At 50.4% G+C, this 26573-nt stretch overlaps 2 long non-coding RNA genes across 6 annotated transcripts in view; both read left to right on the top strand.

Annotated features, from left to right (window-relative positions):
• The window catches only part of LOC107307924 (uncharacterized), a 33256-nt gene extending 19593 nt beyond the window's left edge, over positions 1-13663 (top strand). For 2 of the 5 annotated variants that reach the window (XR_014947002.1, XR_014947005.1), the window contains 3 exons: positions 9910-10009; positions 10586-10669; positions 12215-13663. This is a non-coding gene — a long non-coding RNA (uncharacterized LOC107307924). Of the gene's footprint in view, positions 1-2430; positions 2472-8748; positions 9016-9606; positions 9741-9909; positions 10010-10585; positions 10670-12214 lie in introns of those variants that run through there. The other 3 variants (XR_014947003.1, XR_014947004.1, XR_014947006.1) reach the window with 3 other exon arrangements.
• Positions 13664-19618: 5955 nt separating this feature from the next.
• Positions 19619-26216, top strand: LOC146760675 (uncharacterized). Its single transcript, XR_014947001.1, has 4 exons — positions 19619-21589; positions 21774-23744; positions 23929-25896; positions 26081-26216. It is a non-coding gene; the product is annotated as an uncharacterized LOC146760675 (long non-coding RNA).
• The last annotated feature ends 357 nt before the right edge of the window (positions 26217-26573 follow it).

Genomic DNA, 26573 nt, shown 5'->3' with positions numbered 1-26573 from the left:
TGGCTGTGGGCAGCTGGAGTCACTGCTCTGAGTCGCCACTCAGTGGACTTGAGTTAGCTTCTCACTAGAAGACACTTTAGCTGAAAACAGGTCAAGCACAGGAGTTTGGTGTCTCATCTCTTCCGTGTGCTGGGACCACCTGCCTCTAACTAAACCTGTCTGCTACACACAGCTGCAGTTTCTAATCACATTTCCCTGTGGCACCTAGTGCTCATGCCCTGGTACACAGCCTCCTCCTGGCTTCAGCCAGCTCTCAGCACTGCTATCAGGGAGCTCGGAGCCTTCTGTCATCAGTGAGTAAGTCCACCTTCCTTACTGGCACTGAGGGTGGGAGCTTTAAGTATTTGCACAATGTGTTTCTTGATTGATCAGGCTTGTGGCATACTATGAAAATCTGCTGATGTGTTTTGGTTTTCAGCCCTCAAATGATTCTTGGAGAGCTTGGTTGTTCCTGTTAGAGCTGCTGGAGAAACATCGTGTCTATTTAAAGTCAGCATTAGGTAGTTGATGGCCTCAGTAGCAAATCAAGAAAACTCCATATGAAGTATGAGGAGATTATCTGCCTGATCTGAGCAACACAGTGGAAGTAGAAAGCAGCAAATGCTTATGTGACCTTTATTATAAAAGCAAACACCCTTTCCCTTTCTCTGAGTTGTTGGAGATTGCAGGTATGCACAGATCTAAACGTCGTAGGTGATGTCACTCTGATTGCTGAGAGTAGACCTAGCAAGGCTGGTGGAAAGGAAGATTTTGGACAGGTGCTACAGAGTGGCTTATATTCAGCTGAGCCAAAGAACTGCACGTGTAACGCGTGTATCAAATTTCTTCCACCTTTGAAGTGAAGTTTTGGGTATAATAAAATGGGAGAGATCAGGCTGATGTGATGATCTGTACTGATGATCTCCCTTTTGCTCTTTTTTTGTTTTTAAACTGGGATGTATAGCACCGTGGAACGTAACTTCCAAATAGTAGGACGGAACTTAGTGGGGAAAAACAAGTTTCCAGGTGATCTCTTCTGCAAGAGCAGAACTTTGAATCTTGAGTACAAATGGTATCAAAATGAGTACAGTCAATAAGCACATCAGAAGGTACTTCCTCAATATGGTTTTGTTATGGCCTAAAGCCAGAAAAAGACCTCTGTAGCTTTGTTTATAGCAGCCACTGCAGAGACCCGCTGAGATGTGAACCCTCAGATGGTTTGCAATGTATTTATCAGACTCTCCTTTCCTTCCTTAACCTCTGACCTTCAAATGCACTGATTGCAAGTCCTGCTGAGACATAGCAACCTTGCTTGATAACAGAAGAAAGCACCAGGGGTTGTTAAAAACCACCCTCTGTTGTCACCACCTCGTTTTCCAAAGGTGTGTGATGATGGCCGAGGGGCAGGTGTTGAAAACACCATAAGGAATTTTTCTAAGGAGATGGGGAGGAGGCAAATTCAGACTTAATTTCGTGTCAGCAAATACAGTGTTACAATAAATAACAATGATGCTATGTTCAGCTAGAAAAAAATACATCGCAAATCTCTATTATTTTTTGCTGGTTTTTTTTCCTCTTTGTTTTCTTTTCCACCTTTGTGTTTGGGGATATGGTCAGCTTCCATTTCTGCACATCACTTCTGCCCTGCTGCACTGGGACAGCAGACCTCCAGAAACTGGCTTGAAATCACAAGTGCCTGTCTGCAACTGGATGCATTTGAAATCCAACGTTCACTTGTTTGAGAGATGCTGCTTGGTGATTTTATAAGCTTGTATAAGCTTTCCATCTTCCAGTAGGCTGCTTGCCCTGTGTCAGGAATGAATAGCATGCGGTCTTCGCACTGCGTTCAGCCTCCTCCATGCACGGGAGTATGAGTCCAAATGTCTTGTACCTTATCTGATGTATTTGTCCCTCACTTGTCACTGTGTCAGTTGTCAGCGCTGCTGGTCTGGCTCATGTTTGGTGAACTCTTAACCTTTTGCTTATTTGACCTATCAGCAAATAGGAGGCTTTTGAAGAGTTTCAAATATTTGGGAACTGAAGCAGAAGAAACATTTACCTTCTGCGTGCGATGCGTAGAAATTACATTCATTGTTTTTCTTAAGCAAAAGGTTTTTTAGTACTGTACAGAACTGAGTACAACTGTATATGTAAGCTCTAGCTCCTGGACAGGCAACCCAAAGGAACTTAGTATGAGGTTTTCATGGGGTTAAGTTGGTTGAATTGTGTTTTCTTGAGGTAAGTGCTGAGTTTACATCTGGGTATGAACTGAGAGTTCCCTTGATTTAGAGCTAAATGTGTATTATTGCCTTTTGGGCACAGCCGGCCAAATCTGCAGCTCTGAGGTACCGTGTTCTCTTCCAGGTCAGAATGAACTCTGTTTAACAACCCCTGCTCTGTCACTTATTAACCAGTACATCTTAGATACAGGTTTTCAACTTTTTGTTCCAGGTTGCTCAGCCAAATTCTGGTGATTGGCCCGGTTCCTTCATGTAAGTGGATTGTGTTCCATTCAGCAGGCCAGCTTCTAGGGCTGCTTTTACAAAGAAATGCTTTAAGGTTATTTCTAACTGTTATAATGCCTACAGCATTCAGGTTAGTTTATTGTTGGGATTGACTGTTGTCATTCAGGGCTATGAAACATACTTTAAATGTTTATATGCAGTATTATATACAATAATGTGCATTTAGTGGGCAGGGAGTGGAAATGAACTTGCTGTACTCTTGTTAGGGATAGACAAAATGCAAGAATTTAGGGTTAAAATGTGCTGGGCATCTGATAGAGAAACTTCTTTCACCATACGTACCCACTGTATGCGTATATGAACCTAAATAAGTATTAACAGGTAGTCTGTCACTTAATCATTGTCCTTTTAATCAGTGCCAGCAAGCATGTTTATTATTCATGTATCCAGGCCTCCCTGTTTCTGTGCTGAACCCTTGTGAACTTTCTATAAACCTGCAAAATCTCTGAAGATTTCTTATTTCTTAGCAATGCTGGTAGGTGAATCCTTCCTTCCTGGGTACCATGTATCCAAATGTGCTTAATGTTTTTCTGTTCCTTCGAATTCTGCTTTATTATGACCGTACTTGGTCATTATGTTATGTATATTCTGGTTTAGCTGACCAGAAGCCATCATAAGCTTTAATAATATGTAATTGAACTCAGTTATACTTGTTCCATCCGGGTCTGTGTAATTTTTCAGGAGATAAGATATTTAGGTATAACAATATTTAGGTATAACAATAACGTGTATGTGTAGTGTGTCTATATATTGGTATGTAGATAAATTATGTGTATGTATACAGAGTTAACTTGATGGAAGAGTTCTCATAACAAGTAATTAACACTTGGAAGCCACAGTATATAATTACTACCGCCCAGGTGAGATGTAATATGTGTTGCTGAAATTTACTGCAAAAGTCATTCTGTGCTGCTGTAACCTCCCAGGTACAGTTTTGTGCTGTGGTGACAAGCAGGTATCGTGTATGTAATGAATGCCTGCACAGAACTTGTCTGTGCCTGTACTGCTGGCTCCTCTCTCCCCCTGATGATGAAGTTGCTTAAAGATGGGAGGGGTTGCGGATGGTTAACATATGTACAATTCACAGTCAGCCTGTGGGTTTATCGCAGGTGGGGAATGGGATGCACAAATAGGGTGAAGCTTAAGCTCTGCTTTCTTTATGCAAGATCCTGTGCTTTGTGCCTTTCACTCGAGCCCGGTGTTTTGCAAGCTGCCACCCTTAATCCTTGCAGAGACCGGAGCATAGATATATGTATGTGTGTATATATATATATATATATGGTATTTACAAATGCCCTAGGCAATATGCCAAGCAGAGAATTGTCTTCTAAAAGAATCTAACCCATAGGGATAATAAACCCCACCCCCCCAGGAGGGTGAATGCGGATGCAAAGGACTGATGCACAGCTGCCAGTGAGTGCCGACCGGTGGGAGAGGCCTTGAGATGCTGACGGCCTGTTGTGCATGCGATGCTTTGTTTCGGGGTTTCTTATTCATCTTAGTTTTCCTGGGTTGCTGTCACAGGGGTGCTGTTAAAGCAGCTCAAACCGCCCCGCGGCGCCTCTGCTGCCGGCCTGCTGCTCTGAGGAAGTTGTGCAAGGGAAACGAACGCCCTCCAGTGGTGTAAAAATAGAGGAACAGATCGGTTCCGTTTCTTAGTCGCAACTGTGGCAGAAGCGGTGTGTACGCAGCTCGTGCAATAGATGTGAGTTTGTATTGAGAAGGGGATTATAAACAGGAGGAGAACCAACTTTTTACAGGGGCAGGATGAGGCGGAATGGCTTTAAGCTCAAGGAGGGAAGGTTTGAATGGGATATTGGGGGAAGTTCTTTACAGAGAGAGCAGCGCTGTGCTGGAACAGCTGCCCAGAGAGGCTGTGGATGCTCCATCCTCAGAGATGTTCAAAACCATTTTGGAAGGGCTCTGGGCAACCTGGTCTAGTGCCAGATCTGGAGGTTAGCAGCCCTACCTGTGGCAGGCATTGGACCTCTATGATCCTCAGGGTCCCTTCCAACCCAAGCCATTCTATGTTTCTGTGCCCACTGTCAGTGTAGTGTTTCTGGATATCCTCGCCCCTGCTCCTGGGGCACCACAAAGCTTTTCCTGTAAGTGGTTCCCACCTCTTAGCCCTAACCCAAATGGCTCTGCTTGTTTTTTCCTTCCAGGTGCTTGCATCTCATGCAGGTCAGTGCCCAGAATGCTCTTGGGTGGAGGCAAGGTAATGCTGCTCACTTGTTGGTGTGCGCTCTTGAGGTGTATGCACTCTTGGCTTTCTGCTGTGTGTGCAGTCTGTATGGATTCGAGCCTGCTTCTCCTTTTCCTGAGTGATGCTTTATTTTCTGTACCATGAGTCCTAGAGTATAAATGCACCTCCATGGCTGTCCAGTGAATTTTGAGATGCCTGACTTTACAAGTGCCCCAAACTGACTGACAGACTCTTCTGGGAGTCCAATATAGTCTTGGGATAACAGGTATGGCTATATGCTTGTTTTCAGCTTGTATCTCACTCCCTAAACACTGATGGTATCTGTGTAGGAATTTTGTGAGTTTTAAGAGCTCATTGGCAAAATTTTCCTGCAAATCCATCCAGCTATGTTAATTTTTTTTTTCTTTTTTTTTTTTCTTTTTTTTTTTCTTTTTGCTTAAATGTAAATAGGGTTTATATCTCCAGAGCATCATGCTCCAGCATGCCACATTTAGGTATGTGGATGTGACTGTCCAACCCCATTGTTAGTGCATTGTTAGTGTTTTCTTGCATGCCAAGCCACCTGGTATTTCATCTGCTCCCAGCACAGGGCAATAGCCTGAAAGTGAAGAATTGCTATTAAGGACTGAATTCTGCCCGTTGGATTTCCAACCTGAGTAGCCCCAGAGCTTAAACATCATACTGCTATAAGCATCTTTATAAACAAAACTAAGCACTGCATTGTTTTTCTACCATGCAGAGCGCTGCTTTTATAAACATTCTGGCAGTACTCACATGATACAGAGAAGTCTTTTCAGAAAGCAGACACTAAGCAAGTGTACAGTGTGGCTACCAGCACAGGTTGGAGAAGTAATCTGTACTTTAAATGACCCTGGATGCTGACTGTGGAAATACTGCTTTTCCAGGAAGAGTTCCTGGGCTGATCATAGTTTGGTGATGGCCCAGGAAAGAGTGAGATCAGAAACTGGTGGAAGCATTAGAGCCAGACACATGGGTCTGTTGTCTGCTTTGCTTCATGAGCTTAGTACAAATTTTGTAGCATTTCTTACACTGCCTTGGCAGCCTCTGTATAACATCCACATAGGAGTTTAGTATTTAAACATGCCATAGTTCAAGGGGATTGCACTCAATAAATCTGTAGAAAGGAGACTAACAGTGTTCGTACTGTTTACAGCACCGTGTGCTGATGTCTCATTTGCTTCCTCATTTTGGCATGCCACTGATTTTTACGCTTCAGATATTCCACTTTGTCCAATGAGGAAATAGAAAAAAAATGTTAAAATCATATCTTTTCATTATTTTCAAGGCTAGTATTATGAATGCATGTAACATGTGCACACAAATATTACGTGAACAGATGTTATATTGTTAGTGATTCAATAGCAGAAGTAGTTCTCATTTAAAGGAAAATGTTGTTTTGCTTTCTTCAGATTGTCTCCCAAAGGCAATCCGTGCCTCGATCCAAATGATGTTTGCCTGTCCTTGCAGGCTGTCACGTTAGAGGCTGTGAGCAGAACTGATCTTTCTGGGATGCTCTGACTGAGCTCATGTCACGTTTATAGGTTGCAGCTGAGTGTTCTCAGTTTTCAGGCACGTGTTGGAACAGCGTGTTCATTCTGCTCATCTCAAATGATGCAAATGTCCAAAAAGTAATTCCTGTTGAGTTTTTTTTAATTGAAAATGCATGTCCTCAAACTTAATCAGGCGATACTGCTGTGTTTTTGGTCAGGGTGCTGGACTGGGGGGAAAATGTGAGCCTGTGTTGGCACAGTTCTGCTGGGAGGCAAAGTGCATGCTGCTAAGAGCTTCTAGTCAGCAGGAGAAATGACATTGGGCACCTCCGTGTATTTGCTCAAGTAAATTTGCTCAAACTGAAGATGTGAGGCCTCCCAGAAGGACCTGCTGGACTTTTTGCCCTATTTGGTCCCAATAACCCTCATATAGTTGGAATAATACAAGAGTATAGTTGTAATTATAGAGTAAATGGATAGCCAGAGGGTATCTAAGAAAAGACTTACTAGTGCTGAGGCTTTCAGTTGAGATGGATGCTCACCAGTGTTGAGGCTCACCACAAAAACTCCACAAAGGATCAATCTCCAGACGGAGATGCTACCTTGGTGGTGATCAGCCCTTAAATGGCATCTAGGAGAAGTGGAGTCAAGCTCCACCATGTTCAGGAGCACAGCTGAATTGCCTTCACCTACGCTCCCACATCTGACCTGTCTCTTGCCTCAGAAGGTTAATCAGAAGTTCAGGCTGTGATCAACAGTTTCCCTTACAAACCCTGCTCTTGCCTTGGGTGGAGGTGTGACATGAAGAGTTCAGGCAGTGATGTCTCTGAGGTAGCTCTGTTTTTTTGAGTATGAGCACTGCAGATGCACTGAGTGTTTCCTTCCAGCCTGAGAAGAAGAAACAGGATGATGGGAGTAGTGTTCTTGTTTGGTTTTGTTTAACTGGCAGCCTTATGTAGTTGCTACTATCAGAGAAGGACCTTTTGGCCACTACATGGTGCTTTTTTTTTCGTCTAGAAGGGCAGATAGCCATTGCTTGGACAGCACGGGGAGTTGCTGCGGCTACACTTGTGTTCCCTGCAAGGGTGGTGAGGGAAATCAGGGAAGCCTAATGGAGTCCTGGTGAGCCCTATCTGTGTATCTTGCTGGCTTTGAGACCATGCTGGTATACCCTGATGCCAAAGGTTGTGTTGACCCAGAAAGGAACTGGAATATATTCTATCTCATCTATGCTCAGCTCACCAATGCTTTTGAATTAATAGGGCAGCTGCTACAAAGCTGAGTTGTGAGCCCAGGATCTTTCATTCTAAGTTGAATGTCTATTCTTAACACATTGATGGCCATCTCTTGCACAGTTACATGTTTTATGATTCTTTCTTTGCCCTTTCCTGCAGTATTACAGTCTTTGTACAAGTCTTTGGGTCAACTTCCACATACAAGAGCACGCAGGGGAGGTCAGGTTGCGAGGGGAGGCCTTGCTTTTGCAGATCTCTCTCATTCTTAGTTCTTATGTTTATTTCCTTACTTATTCTGAAACATTCCCTGTGACAGAAGGGAATCCACGAGCTCATGGCCCTTCTGTGTTTATCACCTGTTTCTGAGAGTGCTTTCCCCCATCCAGGAGGAGCTGTGAGGAATGAGTTTACAAGCAGGGATGGTTGTGAATGGCAACAGAATGTTTGAGGTCATCCTTTCTCCTCTCCTAAACAAGAGCCTAAAATTAGTGCCAAAGCTTCTTGCTGAGCAACTCGGAATACAGCGCCCATTGGCTGTGTGAAAGATGACTGGAGCTCTGCCTTTGTTCCAAATCCTTTAATATTTATAGTCTGTATGGACTAAATGAAAACACTTGGAAGGAAAGGCATGCTTTTAGGGGTTGCTGATTCTTCACATTACTCTGGAAAGATAAACCCATGGGAAAAAAGGAGAATACGAATGTATTTACTCGGATGAGACATTTGGTCTGATAGGGAGTTTCAGTTACAGAGCCAGACTTGCCCTACGTGCTGTTTCATCTCCAGATCTGGCTGAAGATCAGATCCGTTCGCCAACCTGCAAACCTGGCTGAGCCTCCTGCAGAAGGTTTTTTTTTAAGAAGGCGGCACTGGAGAAGCTTGTGACTGTGTTTTCTTAATGTGCACTGAGGTGATTTCTCAGGCGGGGTCTGTATTTTGGAAACCCTACATCTGCCACCATTTGCACGCACTGGGTCACCAGCGTCATGTTTTGGGTGCCCTGCATGGGAATATTGCACAGCTGAGGGCAGAAGGACATCAAGATGGGTGCCTGGAGCAGGACATGAATGGTGTAGTGAGCTCCAAGCATAGCAGCTCCAGGAAATCAAGGACTTCAACAATTGCATTGAGGTTCAGGGCATGGTACCACCACCCACAGACCCAGCCCCTCCGTACTTCATGCTCATGGTTTATCTTAATGTGAAGGCCATATTTCTACCCATTCTCAGACTGAGGTGTGTCAAATGGGAAATGTGTCAAATGTTCCCAAAACTGCCTGTGTTTCCTTCCAGGAAGAATAAAAACTCACTTGCCTTGGGAAGAACTTGAGACAAGATCACTATTTGCTTTCTCTGCCAAGATACTATGCACGATGAAACCCTGCACTGAATTTGCCATGAATTTATGTAAACGAGAAGCCCAAGCAGCAGTATGTGCTATATGTTGTGGGCTGGGACAAATGCCTGAGGTACTGAATGTGTTTTACAGCACAGGAGAAGCAGCTGCAAAGTGAGCGGTATTATTATGAGAACAAATCCATCCTCGGCTTACCTAACCAGGTACCAGCGCAGATGGTTATAAAAACTCTTTTTTTTCCCCACTATGACTGTAGCAAATGGGTTTTGTTAAAACTTGCGACGCAGTGGCTGAAGATGGTGAGCAGAGGGCTTGCAGTTTTAACTTAATCTAAATGCTTCAAATTAAGACCTCTCTTTGGCACGGTACAGATGTGCAGACACACAGCACGGACTGCAATTTACTAACAGGCCCAGCTGCTGTGGCCCCGTGCCTAGAAGTTACCCCCGAGTCTGTGCTAGTGCAGGGGAGACAAAATAAGGAAAACTATGCTGCAATGTCACAAAGGAAAGAAAAGCAACGTGCTGGCCAAAAAAACCCACAATGAAGATGTAATCTCAGACGCAGTGATGCCACCATTTCCCCACGAGGTGGCAGGAGCGGACCTACCAACACAAGTTCCACTACACGCATCAGCAGTTTAAGCGTGAGGATGGAGGTCACTTTATGATCCTCTGTTTACCCTGCACAGCAAAATCACAGTAGTCAACCCCAATGTCCGTGTAGTCTACAGCTGTAGAGGTCCGGATCTGATATGCTTGAGGGGGGTTGGAACTCGATGATCCTCGGGGTCCCTTCTAACTCGGGCCATTCTATGAAAGGCAGTTTATTTTGGCAATGCTGGTGATTCTGTTTTAAACAGTGCTGAGTATGAAGAGGAGCGTCTGGTCTCGGAATGATGGCTTCCAGCAGGGGTGGTTTGCTGCAGGTAAGGGTCAGGTGAGGGTGTTAATTAAGCCTATCTGCCTATCGAAGTCATCATCTTCAGAAGTAAGAAAGTGGAAGCTGGAACTTTTCTTGTCAGCTTTACGTTCACCCCTGCCAGGTGGAGTATGTGTTGATGGATGTTATGAAAAGTTATGTTGTTTTTCCCCCAGGTTCATGTTAAAGCTTCACAGTCTTGGAAGACACACTAAGCTTTACAGTGGGAGCTTTGCTGGTGCTTGCAGACTTGCCATTGAAGGAAAAACTTGCTAAGTAAGTTCTTTTTCTCTCCTGCTCTGAGGGTTCCCTCCCTTTACTTGATTCTATGGTTTGTGACTTTAAACTTGATAAAACCTTGTAAGAAATTTTACTGACAACTGCAAAAAGTATGATCTTTGTTATCTAACAAAGCCTTGAATGCATCACCTTGCAGCATAACCAAAATACGTTTGATGTGCCAGGCAGGAGGAATGATCACCATGAATTGCATGTTAGGGTTGTACGGAGCGTATACCTTAGGACAACACTCAATAAATGCATACTGTAGATCCCTGCCTATGTATGTTGCCATAATTCTTACCTAGTGGTATTGCTTTGTAACATGCTGTGTTATATTAGTAATGGTTTGACATAGTGTGTGATTTTGTGTTACCAATGCAGTCTCAAGAATTAGAATTATAGGCATTATCCAGGTTATTGTGTGCTTCTTCTATTTTAGTAATAGATCAAATGCGTATTAAACAGGATTTGATGTATTCAATGCTAGAATCTATGTGATAAGCTCTTTTAGTTTATTAGTACTGCTCGGTTATGATGTTATTAGCCTATTAATGAGCTTTTCTTAATTAGCGAAGACAAAACCTGGAAAGGAATCCCAGGCAAAGGGATGACCTTGTATCACAGAATGAACACCTCTCTTTTACCTGAGCTCAGGTAAGGGTCATTTGAATCAACTATCGATACTACAGCTCTGAGGTCGGTTTCTCTGTTTTTTAATGGTAGTAAGTCTGGGGCATGCCCTTCACTAAGAGTATTTCTTGTGGTAAGTAGGCGACAAATAGTACTAGAATACAGCCAAACAAACCTTTAAGAACCAGGTTACAGGTTAAGGTATTCTAAAAGTTATGTGGGCTGAAGTGAAGCTGATCTACATGACAGTTATAGACTTGAACAGTCCTGAATACAATAGGAAAGGACAGTGATTAAAGCAATGCAGCATAGTGCAGTATCTCTTGGAACGTATATTAAATATGGGATGGAATATAAATGGAAATGAGATGACTTCTGTACAGCTCACCTTAATTAAGTGATGTCCCCATGGAAATTAATTTGAGTATTTAAAGTAGGTATAAGTATTGTCTGAACTTTCTCTCAGTGCCCAACCCAAACCCAGCTGTGCTGTCCTGGCTCTGTTACTTCTGAATGTTTACATTCTCCTACTCATCCAGCTGGCTGTCACATTCTATCTTGACAGTGTTTAACACAGTTACATTTTAGTATCTTTCCAAACACCTGCCAGCCAGTGCACCATGTTCCAGTCTGACTAAAGGCTTTTGAATTTCTTGCTACTCAAGTGGATTCTACTATTGTTTTACTAAATCAAGACCGTGAAGTACCACGACTTTGCCTGCTCTGTGTAATCCCCCTGAGCAACGAAGGTCAGAGTGCTTGTTCTAATTATTTTTCTTGAAAAAAAAACCAAAACAAACAAAACCCCAGCATTTGTGTGGATTTCATATAGCTGTGGCTTTGACAATTGATGATTTTGATTTTTATGTCCTCTTGGGAGAATTGGTATTGTTAGTAGGAAAAGTGTTCAATTCTGCAGTTTGCAGAAGCCTAGGCTATCCTCTTTTTTTCATTGTCATACTAATTATTTGATTTTAATACCTTTTTTTTTTTTTTAATTTCTGTTTGTTTGTTTTAATTACTGTTAATTGAGATACGAGTGCTATCATACTACATTATGACTAGCTATTATAGATGAAAACATATTGCCTGGTTGTAAGCTTACTGCAAAGGCTGATACACAGAGTGGAAAATTTGACAGTTAACTTTCTATCAGCCTTAGAGCATCTGTATCTGTCAGTCTCCCCATTCAGGAAGGAGATGTCTGCATATTCCATCCCTTTCTTGTTGCCTTTGATCAGGAATTTATCTTGACTCCTGTTGGCAGGGCATTTTTTCTCGTTGTAAGTTTTGTTGAGATCAGTGCATCTAAGAAAGGGTCAGCTTGAATGACCCTTCAGTTCATATGGTCATCTGTTTCTTTTCTTTCCTCCCAAGGGACAAGTGTGCTCTCACAAGTGGGATTTAGTTGTTTTAGTTGCAGTTGTTGTAGCTTTAGAAGTACATGCTAGAGACAACAACATAAAGATGTGTCTTGCATTTTTCACTATGTTTCTGATCACATCCACTTAGTGACTGCTTGAGGATGTTAAAAATGACTGGAAAATATTGTTCCTTGTTGTTTTTCAGAAACGAGTGAGCTACCAGTGAAATACAGTTTCCCATCCATGTGCTGTTGGAGACGCTACTAAAAGAGCTCGGTTTTCAGACAAATTACATCTCAGTTCACAACACATTTCAGACAAGACATAACGGCTGTCTTGTAGGTGATGTCAAATTATACCTGCAGAAATAAAAGGATGAAAGTGACTGTACCAGGTATCATCTGACACTGGGTCCAGAGTTTGTACCTGTTCCTTATGCTTCTTCATAGTAATGCAAGGAAGATATTTAGGTCTCGGAATCACTTAGAAACACATCCAGAATTTGAGTCATCCTCTGCTAAGCTGATAAATTAAATCAAGGAGGGCTGATATATCCTCTAAAACAGGAGCTATTTCTCATTGTGTTGGAATGCATTTTCTCAGGAGTGGTAATATGTTTTCTTTCTTTGCATGAAAGCTAATATTTTTTCTAAGTGTCTAAAAAGAACTTAGGCTTTTAAGTTGCTTGGGTACTTCAGAAAATCTTGACCTTCAGTTATTTTGAAACTTTTTAAAGTAACAATCAACAAAAAAATATATATATTGATAGCAGATGTCAGATATCAGTTAGTTTGTTCTATCAGTTGTTGTCAAATCCAATCTAGAATGAAACTATTAGAAGGGGCAATCAAACTTAAATCCTCCTAGAGATGTCTGAGCCTGATGACCCTTAAGCGAATATGAACTGGCTGTTCTGCTGCCACTTGGGTTTCTGGGATGATGGTTCTATCATCTTGCTTATCTTACTATTCAGTTCCTGACAAACGCTCTGGCTAGCCCAGGGCAAAACCATATCTAAAACTGAGTGAAGATCCTGAACAATACCTTGATGTGTTTATATTACTGCTATTCTCATGTGCTCTCTCTGATTAATTCCTTGTTGTCATTTTATGATTGTTATTCCTATTTCACATCATGTAGTACACTGGGAGTTAAGAAGTGAATGTTGACTCGACATCAGAAGTGAATTTTGGTGGTATGGCAGTAGAGGTTAAACCTTCAACCAGTCTAACATTACATATTGTTGCTGTGTGACAGATGACAGCAGAAGAACACTGACAAAATGGCACCTGACATCGAAGTGCATATAAAGTAAAAGTGTGTCATTCTTCTGTGAGTGTGGGGGGGAATGTCACCCACTGACCTTCATTGGTGCTTGCTGAACACTTGTGGGTGTGAGCACAGATAAGGTGGTGTGTAGTGAACTTCAGTGGTGATAGTGACTGTGGGTTATGTGTGCTGGTGCAGATTTTGATGTGCACAGCATGCAACCTCATGTTCATAGCTGGCAAAAATGCTCAGATAATGATGGTGACCATGTTGACAAACAGCATTCTGTAGCTCAGAATTTGCTCTATCAGAGTTACTGTGCTCATTTTGCCTGTTGTAGTTTGCACAAAAATAAAAAGGAAGCATTACTTTTGGAGAAAATACACATGGCCTGTGACAACTTGTCTTCATTCAATGTGGTGTAAATGGGTTGGATGCTGGTGTGTTACACCATCTGGACCATAACCTGTTCCCTCAGGTCCTGGGTGCCTTTCTTGAGGGCAGTCCATCGGACTGGATAACATGCCAGGTGAAAGAAAGAAAAAAACTTATTTTGTACCATTGCTACAATGAGAAAGAAAGTAGCCAAGCAGAGAATGAAAGGAATTTAGCAGAGGAGCAGTGCAAAGCGCAGAGATCGGGTGAGCATTTCCAATCAGGCTCTGTGAAGAAGTTAAAAGATACAAGCCTCTCTGCAAAACAAATAAATAATATCCTTCATCTGTCAGGTGCCCTTTTCCTTTAGTAACAATGTCTCTGAGCTGAGGGGTTTTAGCTGTGGGGGCAGAGGGGGGAGGAGTGATGGTGAAGAACTCAATTAAAATATATATTTATTTTAATTATGTTTGCGGATGCATTCACCAGCTGTGGGGCTGCTCTGCACTGAGGGGCGGGCGGCAACGGGACCCACAGGTGAGCGCGGGCTGGTGCCTCAGCTGGGAAGGGCGGGAACGCTGAGGGGGGGAGAGAAAGAGGCGGGAAGAACAGCGGCGGGAAGCGACTGAGGCGTTCTGGGTTCTGATTGGTTGGCGCTTAGGGACAGCTATAAAAGGTGCCCGCGCGGGCAGGTGCGTGAGGCGTTCTCCTCAGAGTGTGGGAAGGCGCTGGGTGCTGTGAGGGACAGGCGGCGGAGGAGGAGGCACGGGCGGCAAGCGGTCTACAGAGCCGAGGTGAGGCGGGGCTGGGAGGCAGCGGGGTCGGGGCCGGGCCGAGGTGGGTCGGGGTCGGGCCGAGGTGGGTCGGGGCCGGGACTGCGGCAGCCGCCGCTACCGCTGCCGCGTGGGCTCCGAAGGAGGGCAGCCGGAGCCAGAGCAGCTACGCGGGCTCCCATGTCGGGCGGCCTGGGCTGGAGCTGCCCCGAGGGCTCCTATGGCTGGTGAGCGGATGGAGCTGGGTCCGGGGCCGTCTCATGGGCTCTGATGGCGGGTGGGCGGACGGAGCCGGGGCTGGGGCGTCTGGGCGGGCTCCGAGGGAGCGACCTCTGAAAGCGCTTGAAGAGGAAGGACGGAGGAACGGATACTTCGAAGCAACAGTGAGCAGCAATAATAAAGCAATATCAACTGCTATTGCCGTGTTGAAACAAACTTTTTTTTTTTTTTTTTTTTTTTTATCGTCCTAAGTAATGAGGTGGTAGGAATAGGGGAGGACATGAGACATACAGTGGTGATGAAAAGAAGCACTAAAGTGGTAATCGTGGGTATAAGAAGATAAATGTGTTTAAAAAGCTCTAAAGGAGGGAGAGGGTGGATGCTCAGAGAAAACTTGATGCTTGAATGTCATATTTTGTATACTACTTTAAGACAACCCATGGTAATAGATGCAACAAGCGATAAATCTTCCTTGTAATTTCATGCTGGTATGTTATTATGAACTACTAAATGAGAAATAAGGTGAATTTGTGTGAATGTGAATCTCAAATCAACCAGACAAGGAGAGAAACATGAGACCTCTGACTGGAAAAGGGCCACTATCACAATTCAGAAGAGCCAAGATGGCACAGTGATTGACATAGCACAGAACAATTCCTGTATTCAGGTTTCCTGTCCTTCCAATAAAAACAGTGCAAGGGGGGGATGCGAAGCCTTCCTTAGCTGGATGGTCACATGCCGAATTCCATTGCTTTGTCAGTCTCCGCATGACTAATGGTGACCCTGCTAAAGTTTCAGGAGCTGCTGGAGAAAAAAGAAGAGGTGGTGAGGGAGACCTGGAAGCAGGAGCGAGCAAGAAGAGGAAGCCGAAGCGGGCAGATGCAGGGGGGAAAGAGAAAGGCATTCTGGGCAAAGCACCTCCCCGTTAGCAGGGGCATAGTCACATTTGAATTGAACGTTGCTGGCGTCTTGTGTGTCCAGGCCGGCTTTGTGCTGGGCGACCTCCCTGTAAGCAGGGCTCTGGTCTTTTGCTGTAGTTGGCCTTTTGCCTTGCTGCTCCTTGGCTGCCTGGGGAGCATGGCCCCCTGTAACGGAGGGCGAGAGCCACCTCTCCGCACCTGAGTGGGAAACGGAGCCCGCCGGACCCCGCGGCAACCCTGTAATCAGGGTAGTGCCGCTTCCCTGCCCCTCTTCCTCCCGTTGCCCCTCGGCATCGTTGCCTGGAGGTGGCCCGTCAATGCGACGGCCCCGTACTCGGGGTGTGCGTCAGGGCGTTTGGCCCTTGTCTATAGCTGGGAAGCCCCTTGGCACGTTGAGGTCCGTGGCCTCCGTGCAGCCTAGGAAAAGGTCACAGGCTCTTGTGTGTTGCTCGTGGTTGCGGGTTTATTCCCAGTAGTCGGCTGCACCGTGTTGTTCTTCCTTTCTGGAAAGTCATGTGTGTGTGTGTGTTCCTTTCCCTTTCCTTGACTGTGTTTGCAGAGTGACTGAGCGAGTGAGCTTTCCCTTTAGGCCCCCACAAAGATGGCTGCAGCTTAGCTTTGACTTCCTAGGGGGGAACGGAGGACTTTGGTGCATGCCACAAAAGGGGTGTTCCCTCTTAGTCCCACGAGGGCAGCGAGTGTCCTGTCTTCCTCCCTTTTACATAATACAGATCAGAGCCACACGGTAGTTCAGTGGCTGAGGCTGCCCTGTAGCCAGGGCTTGAGCCTGTCCTTGTGTGAGTCCCAAGCCACTAAGCCCCCTGACCCCCAAGTGGCCCGCCCCGCCTGTAATCAGGTGTGGGGAGGCTGCGGCGTTGCAGCCGGCTGCTTTAGTCGTCCAGCTGGTGGGGATGACCCCTCCCTGTCCCGTCAGAGGGTGCAGGTTGAGGTTCTGCTTTTGTGCGGTGTGACCTCCCCGCTCGGTGGATCGAGGTTTTGTTCCCTGTGGTGCTAAAGACGTGGTGATGTTGTGATGTTGTGCTGCCGGGCGGGCCCACCTGTAGCTCAGGCGTTGGTGGGAGCTGCGTGCTCCACGGGGCTTCCTGATGATGGTGAGGTGTGGGGCGCCGTCCTGTAGGCAGGGCTGTGCGTGCCCCCTGTGCTTGGTGAGATGCTTTCTGAGAGACCCCCTGTACTCAGGTGGGAATGCGGCCCCGGCCTTTCAGAGGCACGGGGCTGCGAGATGTGGGGTTGGGCTCTCGCCCTCCCTGGAATAATCGGGTCTGGGATTCTGACTGCGGTCTTTGGCCGTTTTGCCCCGCTGCCTGGCTTCTGAGAGTTGTTCCCGCCGCTGGGGGGAAAACCGGGCTCTGTGGCTCCAGGGGTGTCGTCCACCCGCCTGTAATCAGGCTCTGGGTGTGTGAGCGCTAGTGCTCTGCTGGCAGCCTGTGTAGGTTGACCGCCCCGTTAGCGGGGTGCCGGACTGGGAGAGAAGGAGCCTCCCTCGGCCGTAGGGATGGGGGCTGCCCTGTAATTCAGGGAGCGAGCGTGCCCCGTAGTCCCGGGCCCTTTGCAATGGAGGCAGTGGCTGGGGGTCCCCTGTAAGCAGGGAAGCAGACTCCTTCGGCTGCTGCTTTTTGTGTGCCCAGCTCCATTTGCCCAGTCTGCCCGCCTCCGTGATCCCCTGCGGCACCGGCTGGAGCCTTTGCAGCGTGCCAGTGAGGTGAGAAAAGCAGCTCTAAGTAGTTTTGGCTGGAACGGACTGGGGAGGGGTGCGATGCACGGACTTTCCCCCTTGGCTGGGCAGTCTTGTGCCGCGTTTCTTTGGTACTTTGGGTTTCCCCGCTTCCTTCAGGTGGTGGGTTTGCTGCTGCTCGGGTCTAATGGTGTCGTGCCACATATTTCAGGATCTGCTGCCGGAGAAAGAAGACGCGGTTTGAGGAGGAATAGGAAGAAGAGGAAGAAGAGGAGGAAGAAGAAGAAGAGGAGGAAGAGGAAGAAGAGGAGGAAGAAGAAGAAGAGGAGGAAGAGGAAGAAGAGGAGGAAGAAGAAGAAGAGGAGGAAGAGGAAGAAGAGGAGGAAGAAGAGGAAGCAGAAGCCTGCAAATGCAGGGGGGAAAGAGAAAGGCATTCTGGGCAAAGCACCTCCCTGTTAGCAGGGGCATAGTCACATTTGAATTGAACGTTGCCGGCGCCATAGGTGTCCAGGCCGGCTTTGTGCTGGGCGACCTCCCTGTAAGCAGGGCTCTGGTCTTTTGCTGTAGTTGGCCTTTTGCCTTGCTGCTCCTTGGCTGCCTGGGGAGCGTGGCCCCCTGTAACGGAGGGCGAGAGCCACCTCTCCGCACCTGAGTGGGAAACGGAGCCCGCCGGACCCCGCGGCAACCCTGTAATCAGGGTAGTGCCGCTTCCCTGCCCCTCTTCCTCCCGTTGCCCCTCGGCATCGTTGCCTGGAGGTGGCCCGTCAATGCGACGGCCCCGTACTCGGGGTGTGCGTCAGGGCGTTTGGCCCTTGTCTATAGCTGGGAAGCCCCTTGGCACGTTGAGGTCCGTGGCCTCCGTGCAGCCTAGGAAAAGGTCACAGGCTCTTGTGTGTTGCTCGTGGTTGCGGGTTTATTCCCAGTAGTCGGCTGCACCGTGTTGTTCTTCCTTTCTGGAAAGTCATGTGTGTGTGTGTGTTCCTTTCCCTTTCCTTGACTGTGTTTGCAGAGTGACTGAGCGAGTGAGCTTTCCCTTTAGGCCCCCACAAAGATGGCTGCAGCTTAGCTTTGACTTCCTAGGGGGGAACGGAGGACTTTGGTGCATGCCACAAAAGGGGTGTTCCCTCTTAGTCCCACGAGGGCAGCGAGTGTCCTGTCTTCCTCCCTTTTACATAATACAGATCAGAGCCACACGGTAGTTCAGTGGCTGAGGCTGCCCTGTAGCCAGGGCTTGAGCCTGTCCTTGTGTGAGTCCCAAGCCACTAAGCCCCCTGACCCCCAAGTGGCCCGCCCCGCCTGTAATCAGGTGTGGGGAGGCTGCGGCGTTGCAGCCGGCTGCTTTAGTCGTCCAGCTGGTGGGGATGACCCCTCCCTGTCCCGTCAGAGGGTGCAGGTTGAGGTTCTGCTTTTGTGCGGTGTGACCTCCCCGCTCGGTGGGTCGAGGTTTTGTTCCCTGTGGTGCTAAAGACGTGGTGATGTTGTGATGTTGTGCTGCCGGGCGGGCCCGCCTGTAGCTCAGGCGTTGGTGGGAGCTGCGTGCTCCACGGGGCTTCCTGATGATGGTGAGGTGTGGGGCGCCGTCCTGTAGGCAGGGCTGTGCGTGCCCCCTGTGCTTGGTGAGATGCTTTCTGAGAGACCCCCTGTACTCAGGTGGGAATGCGGCCCCGGCCTTTCAGAGGCACGGGGCTGCGAGATGTGGGGTTGGGCTCTCGCCCTCCCTGGAATAATCGGGTCTGGGATTCTGACTGCGGTCTTTGGCCGTTTTGCCCCGCTGCCTGGCTTCTGAGAGTTGTTCCCGCCGCTGGGGGGAAAACCGGGCTCTGTGGCTCCAGGGGTGTCGTCCACCCGCCTGTAATCAGGCTCTGGGTGTGTGAGCGCTAGTGCTCTGCTGGCAGCCTGTGTAGGTTGACCGCCCCGTTAGCGGGGTGCCGGACTGGGAGAGAAGGAGCCTCCCTCGGCCGTAGGGATGGGGGCTGCCCTGTAATTCAGGGAGCGAGCGTGCCCCGTAGTCCCGGGCCCTTTGCAATGGAGGCAGTGGCTGGGGGTCCCCTGTAAGCAGGGAAGCAGACTCCTTCGGCTGCTGCTTTTTGTGTGCCCAGCTCCATTTGCCCAGTCTGCCTGCCTCCGTGATCCCCTGCGGCACCGGCTGGAGCCTTTGCAGCGTGCCAGTGAGGTGAGAAAAGCAGCTCTAAGTAGTTTTGGCTGGAACGGACTGGGGAGGGGTGCGATGCACGGACTTTCCCCCTTGGCTGGGCAGTCTTGTGCCGCGTTTCTTTGGTACTTTGGGTTTCCCCGCTTCCTTCAGGTGGTGGGTTTGCTGCTGCTCGGGTCTAATGGTGTCGTGCCACATATTTCAGGATCTGCTGCCGGAGAAAGAAGACGCGGTTTGAGGAGGAATAGGAAGAAGAGGAAGAAGAGGAGGAAGAAGAAGAAGAGGAGGAAGAGGAAGAAGAGGAGGAAGAAGAAGAAGAGGAGGAAGAGGAAGAAGAGGAAGAAGAGGAGGAAGAAGAAGAAGAGGAGGAAGAGGAAGAAGAGGAGGAAGAAGAGGAAGCAGAAGCCTGCAAATGCAGGGGGGAAAGAGAAAGGCATTCTGGGCAAAGCACCTCCCTGTTAGCAGGGGCATAGTCACATTTGAATTGAACGTTGCCGGCGCCATAGGTGTCCAGGCCGGCTTTGTGCTGGGCGACCTCCCTGTAAGCAGGGCTCTGGTCTTTTGCTGTAGTTGGCCTTTTGCCTTGCTGCTCCTTGGCTGCCTGGGGAGCGTGGCCCCCTGTAACGGAGGGCGAGAGCCACCTCTCCGCACCTGAGTGGGAAACGGAGCCCGCCGGACCCCGCGGCAACCCTGTAATCAGGGTAGTGCCGCTTCCCTGCCCCTCTTCCTCCCGTTGCCCCTCGGCATCGTTGCCTGGAGGTGGCCCGTCAATGCGACGGCCCCGTACTCGGGGTGTGCGTCAGGGCGTTTGGCCCTTGTCTATAGCTGGGAAGCCCCTTGGCACGTTGAGGTCCGTGGCCTCCGTGCAGCCTAGGAAAAGGTCACAGGCTCTTGTGTGTTGCTCGTGGTTGCGGGTTTATTCCCAGTAGTCGGCTGCACCGTGTTGTTCTTCCTTTCTGGAAAGTCATGTGTGTGTGTGTGTTCCTTTCCCTTTCCTTGACTGTGTTTGCAGAGTGACTGAGCGAGTGAGCTTTCCCTTTAGGCCCCCACAAAGATGGCTGCAGCTTAGCTTTGACTTCCTAGGGGGGAACGGAGGACTTTGGTGCATGCCACAAAAGGGGTGTTCCCTCTTAGTCCCACGAGGGCAGCGAGTGTCCTGTCTTCCTCCCTTTTACATAATACAGATCAGAGCCACACGGTAGTTCAGTGGCTGAGGCTGCCCTGTAGCCAGGGCTTGAGCCTGTCCTTGTGTGAGTCCCAAGCCACTAAGCCCCTTGACCCCCAAGTGGCCCGCCCCGCCTGTAATCAGGTGTGGGGAGGCTGCGGCGTTGCAGCCGGCTGCTTTAGTCGTCCAGCTGGTGGGGATGACCCCTCCCTGTCCCGTCAGAGGGTGCAGGTTGAGGTTCTGCTTTTGTGCGGTGTGACCTCCCCGCTCGGTGGGTCGAGGTTTTGTTCCCTGTGGTGCTAAAGACGTGGTGATGTTGTGATGTTGTGCTGCCGGGCGGGCCCGCCTGTAGCTCAGGCGTTGGTGGGAGCTGCGTGCTCCACGGGGCTTCCTGATGATGGTGAGGTGTGGGGCGCCGTCCTGTAGGCAGGGCTGTGCGTGCCCCCTGTGCTTGGTGAGATGCTTTCTGAGAGACCCCCTGTACTCAGGTGGGAATGCGGCCCCGGCCTTTCAGAGGCACGGGGCTGCGAGATGTGGGGTTGGGCTCTCGCCCTCCCTGGAATAATCGGGTCTGGGATTCTGACTGCGGTCTTTGGCCGTTTTGCCCCGCTGCCTGGCTTCTGAGAGTTGTTCCCGCCGCTGGGGGGAAAACCGGGCTCTGTGGCTCCAGGGGTGTCGTCCACCCGCCTGTAATCAGGCTCTGGGTGTGTGAGCGCTAGTGCTCTGCTGGCAGCCTGTGTAGGTTGACCGCCCCGTTAGCGGGGTGCCGGACTGGGAGAGAAGGAGCCTCCCTCGGCCGTAGGGATGGGGGCTGCCCTGTAATTCAGGGAGCGAGCGTGCCCCGTAGTCCCGGGCCCTTTGCAATGGAGGCAGTGGCTGGGGGTCCCCTGTAAGCAGGGAAGCAGACTCCTTCGGCTGCTGCTTTTTGTGTGCCCAGCTCCATTTGCCCAGTCTGCCCGCCTCCGTGATCCCCTGCGGCACCGGCTGGAGCCTTTGCAGCGTGCCAGTGAGGTGAGAAAAGCAGCTCTAAGTAGTTTTGGCTGGAACGGACTGGGGAGGGGTGCGATGCACGGACTTTCCCCCTTGGCTGGGCAGTCTTGTGCCGCGTTTCTTTGGTACTTTGGGTTTCCCCGCTTCCTTCAGGTGGTGGGTTTGCTGCTGCTCGGGTCTAATGGTGTCGTGCCACATATTTCAGGATCTGCTGCCGGAGAAAGAAGACGCGGTTTGAGGAGGAATAGGAAGAAGAGGAAGAAGAGGAGGAAGAAGAAGAAGAGGAGGAAGAGGAAGAAGAGGAGGAAGAAGAAGAAGAGGAGGAAGAGGAAGAAGAGGAAGAAGAGGAGGAAGAAGAAGAAGAGGAGGAAGAGGAAGAAGAGGAGGAAGAAGAGGAAGCAGAAGCCTGCAAATGCAGGGGGGAAAGAGAAAGGCATTCTGGGCAAAGCACCTCCCTGTTAGCAGGGGCATAGTCACATTTGAATTGAACGTTGCCGGCGCCATAGGTGTCCAGGCCGGCTTTGTGCTGGGCGACCTCCCTGTAAGCAGGGCTCTGGTCTTTTGCTGTAGTTGGCCTTTTGCCTTGCTGCTCCTTGGCTGCCTGGGGAGCGTGGCCCCCTGTAACGGAGGGCGAGAGCCACCTCTCTGCACCTGAGTGGGAAACGGAGCCCGCCGGACCCCGCGGCAACCCTGTAATCAGGGTAGTGCCGCTTCCCTGCCCCTCTTCCTCCCGTTGCCCCTCGGCATCGTTGCCTGGAGGTGGCCCGTCAATGCGACGGCCCCGTACTCGGGGTGTGCGTCAGGGCATTTGGCCCTTGTCTATAGCTGGGAAGCCCCTTGGCACGTTGAGGTCCGTGGCCTCCGTGCAGCCTAGGAAAAGGTCACAGGCTCTTGTGTGTTGCTCGTGGTTGCGGGTTTATTCCCAGTAGTCGGCTGCACCGTGTTGTTCTTCCTTTCTGGAAAGTCATGTGTGTGTGTGTGTTCCTTTCCCTTTCCTTGACTGTGTTTGCAGAGTGACTGAGCGAGTGAGCTTTCCCTTTAGGCCCCCACAAAGATGGCTGCAGCTTAGCTTTGACTTCCTAGGGGGGAACGGAGGACTTTGGTGCATGCCACAAAAGGGGTGTTCCCTCTTAGTCCCACGAGGGCAGCGAGTGTCCTGTCTTCCTCCCTTTTACATAATACAGATCAGAGCCACACGGTAGTTCAGTGGCTGAGGCTGCCCTGTAGCCAGGGCTTGAGCCTGTCCTTGTGTGAGTCCCAAGCCACTAAGCCCCCTGACCCCCAAGTGGCCCGCCCCGCCTGTAATCAGGTGTGGGGAGGCTGCGGCGTTGCAGCCGGCTGCTTTAGTCGTCCAGCTGGTGGGGATGACCCCTCCCTGTCCCGTCAGAGGGTGCAGGTTGAGGTTCTGCTTTTGTGCGGTGTGACCTCCCCGCTCGGTGGGTCGAGGTTTTGTTCCCTGTGGTGCTAAAGACGTGGTGATGTTGTGATGTTGTGCTGCCGGGCGGGCCCGCCTGTAGCTCAGGCGTTGGTGGGAGCTGCGTGCTCCACGGGGCTTCCTGATGATGGTGAGGTGTGGGGCGCCGTCCTGTAGGCAGGGCTGTGCGTGCCCCCTGTGCTTGGTGAGATGCTTTCTGAGAGACCCCCTGTACTCAGGTGGGAATGCGGCCCCGGCCTTTCAGAGGCACGGGGCTGCGAGATGTGGGGTTGGGCCCGCGCCCTCCCTGGAATAATCGGGTCTGGGATTCTGACTGCGGTCTTTGGCCGTTTTGCCCCGCTGCCTGGCTTCCGAGAGTTGTTCCCGCCGCTGGGGGGAAAACCAGGCTCTGTGGCTCCAGGGGTGTCGTCCACCCGCCTGTAATCAGGCTCTGGGTGTGTGAGCGCTAGTGCTCTGCTGGCAGCCTGTGTAGGTTGACCGCCCCGTTAGCGGGGTGCCAGACTGGGAGAGAAGGAGCCTCCCTCGGCCGTAGGGATGGGGGCTGCCCTGTAATTCAGGGAGCGAGCGTGCCCCGTAGTCCCGGGCCCTTTGCAATGGAGGCAGTGGCTGGGGGTCCCCTGTAAGCAGGGAAGCAGACTCCTTCGGCTGCTGCTTTTTGTGTGCCCAGCTCCATTTGCCCAGTCTGCCCGCCTCCGTGATCCCCTGCGGCACCGGCTGGAGCCTTTGCAGCGTGCCAGTGAGGTGAGAAAAGCAGCTCTAAGTAGTTTTGGCTGGAACGGACTGGGGAGGGGTGCGATGCACGGACTTTCCCCCTTGGCTGGGCAGTCTTGTGCCGCGTTTCTTTGGTACTTTGGGTTTCCCCGCTTCCTTCAGGTGGTGGGTTTGCTGCTGCTCGGGTCTAATGGTGTCGTGCCACATATTTCAGGATCTGCTGCCGGAGAAAGAAGACGCGGTTTGAGGAGGAATAGGAAGAAGAGGAAGAAGAGGAGGAAGAAGAAGAAGAGGAGGAAGAGGAAGAAGAGGAGGAAGAAGAAGAAGAGGAGGAAGAGGAAGAAGAGGAAGAAGAGGAGGAAGAAGAAGAGGAGGAAGAGGAAGAAGAGGAGGAAGAAGAGGAAGCAGAAGCCTGCAAATGCAGGGGGGAAAGAGAAAGGCATTCTGGGCAAAGCACCTCCCTGTTAGCAGGGGCATAGTCACATTTGAATTGAACGTTGCCGGCGCCATAGGTGTCCAGGCCGGCTTTGTGCTGGGCGACCTCCCTGTAAGCAGGGCTCTGGTCTTTTGCTGTAGTTGGCCTTTTGCCTTGCTGCTCCTTGGCTGCCTGGGGAGCGTGGCCCCCTGTAACGGAGGGCGAGAGCCACCTCTCTGCACCTGAGTGGGAAACGGAGCCCGCCGGACCCCGCGGCAACCCTGTAATCAGGGTAGTGCCGCTTCCCTGCCCCTCTTCCTCCCGTTGCCCCTCGGCATCGTTGCCTGGAGGTGGCCCGTCAATGCGACGGCCCCGTACTCGGGGTGTGCGTCAGGGCATTTGGCCCTTGTCTATAGCTGGGAAGCCCCTTGGCACGTTGAGGTCCGTGGCCTCCGTGCAGCCTAGGAAAAGGTCACAGGCTCTTGTGTGTTGCTCGTGGTTGCGGGTTTATTCCCAGTAGTCGGCTGCACCGTGTTGTTCTTCCTTTCTGGAAAGTCATGTGTGTGTGTGTGTTCCTTTCCCTTTCCTTGACTGTGTTTGCAGAGTGACTGAGCGAGTGAGCTTTCCCTTTAGGCCCCCACAAAGATGGCTGCAGCTTAGCTTTGACTTCCTAGGGGGGAACGGAGGACTTTGGTGCATGCCACAAAAGGGGTGTTCCCTCTTAGTCCCACGAGGGCAGCGAGTGTCCTGTCTTCCTCCCTTTTACATAATACAGATCAGAGCCACACGGTAGTTCAGTGGCTGAGGCTGCCCTGTAGCCAGGGCTTGAGCCTGTCCTTGTGTGAGTCCCAAGCCACTAAGCCCCCTGACCCCCAAGTGGCCCGCCCCGCCTGTAATCAGGTGTGGGGAGGCTGCGGCGTTGCAGCCGGCTGCTTTAGTCGTCCAGCTGGTGGGGATGACCCCTCCCTGTCCCGTCAGAGGGTGCAGGTTGAGGTTCTGCTTTTGTGCGGTGTGACCTCCCCGCTCGGTGGGTCGAGGTTTTGTTCCCTGTGGTGCTAAAGACGTGGTGATGTTGTGATGTTGTGCTGCCGGGCGGGCCCGCCTGTAGCTCAGGCGTTGGTGGGAGCTGCGTGCTCCACGGGGCTTCCTGATGATGGTGAGGTGTGGGGCGCCGTCCTGTAGGCAGGGCTGTGCGTGCCCCCTGTGCTTGGTGAGATGCTTTCTGAGAGACCCCCTGTACTCAGGTGGGAATGCGGCCCCGGCCTTTCAGAGGCACGGGGCTGCGAGATGTGGGGTTGGGCCCGCGCCCTCCCTGGAATAATCGGGTCTGGGATTCTGACTGCGGTCTTTGGCCGTTTTGCCCCGCTGCCTGGCTTCCGAGAGTTGTTCCCGCCGCTGGGGGGAAAACCAGGCTCTGTGGCTCCAGGGGTGTCGTCCACCCGCCTGTAATCAGGCTCTGGGTGTGTGAGCGCTAGTGCTCTGCTGGCAGCCTGTGTAGGTTGACCGCCCCGTTAGCGGGGTGCCAGACTGGGAGAGAAGGAGCCTCCCTCGGCCGTAGGGATGGGGGCTGCCCTGTAATTCAGGGAGCGAGCGTGCCCCGTAGTCCCGGGCCCTTTGCAATGGAGGCAGTGGCTGGGGGTCCCCTGTAAGCAGGGAAGCAGACTCCTTCGGCTGCTGCTTTTTGTGTGCCCAGCTCCATTTGCCCAGTCTGCCCGCCTCCGTGATCCCCTGCGGCACCGGCTGGAGCCTTTGCAGCGTGCCAGTGAGGTGAGAAAAGCAGCTCTAAGTAGTTTTGGCTGGAACGGACTGGGGAGGGGTGCGATGCACGGACTTTCCCCCTTGGCTGGGCAGTCTTGTGCCGCGTTTCTTTGGTACTTTGGGTTTCCCCGCTTCCTTCAGGTGGTGGGTTTGCTGCTGCTCGGGTCTAATGGTGTCGTGCCACATATTTCAGGATCTGCTGCCGGAGAAAGAAGACGCGGTTTGAGGAGGAATAGGAAGAAGAGGAAGAAGAGGAGGAAGAAGAAGAAGAGGAGGAAGAGGAAGAAGAGGAGGAAGAAGAAGAAGAGGAGGAAGAGGAAGAAGAGGAAGAAGAGGAGGAAGAAGAAGAGGAGGAAGAGGAAGAAGAGGAGGAAGAAGAGGAAGCAGAAGCCTGCAAATGCAGGGGGGAAAGAGAAAGGCATTCTGGGCAAAGCACCTCCCTGTTAGCAGGGGCATAGTCACATTTGAATTGAACGTTGCCGGCGCCATAGGTGTCCAGGCCGGCTTTGTGCTGGGCGACCTCCCTGTAAGCAGGGCTCTGGTCTTTTGCTGTAGTTGGCCTTTTGCCTTGCTGCTCCTTGGCTGCCTGGGGAGCGTGGCCCCCTGTAACGGAGGGCGAGAGCCACCTCTCTGCACCTGAGTGGGAAACGGAGCCCGCCGGACCCCGCGGCAACCCTGTAATCAGG

This window comes from Coturnix japonica, chromosome 5 (assembly GCF_054131305.1).
Source record: "Coturnix japonica strain WE chromosome 5, WE-NBRP24, whole genome shotgun sequence".
Taxonomy (NCBI): Eukaryota; Metazoa; Chordata; class Aves; order Galliformes; family Phasianidae; genus Coturnix; species Coturnix japonica.
The sequence above is the reverse complement of the archived record's forward strand: the minus strand, read 5'-3'. Positions and strand labels throughout refer to the sequence as shown.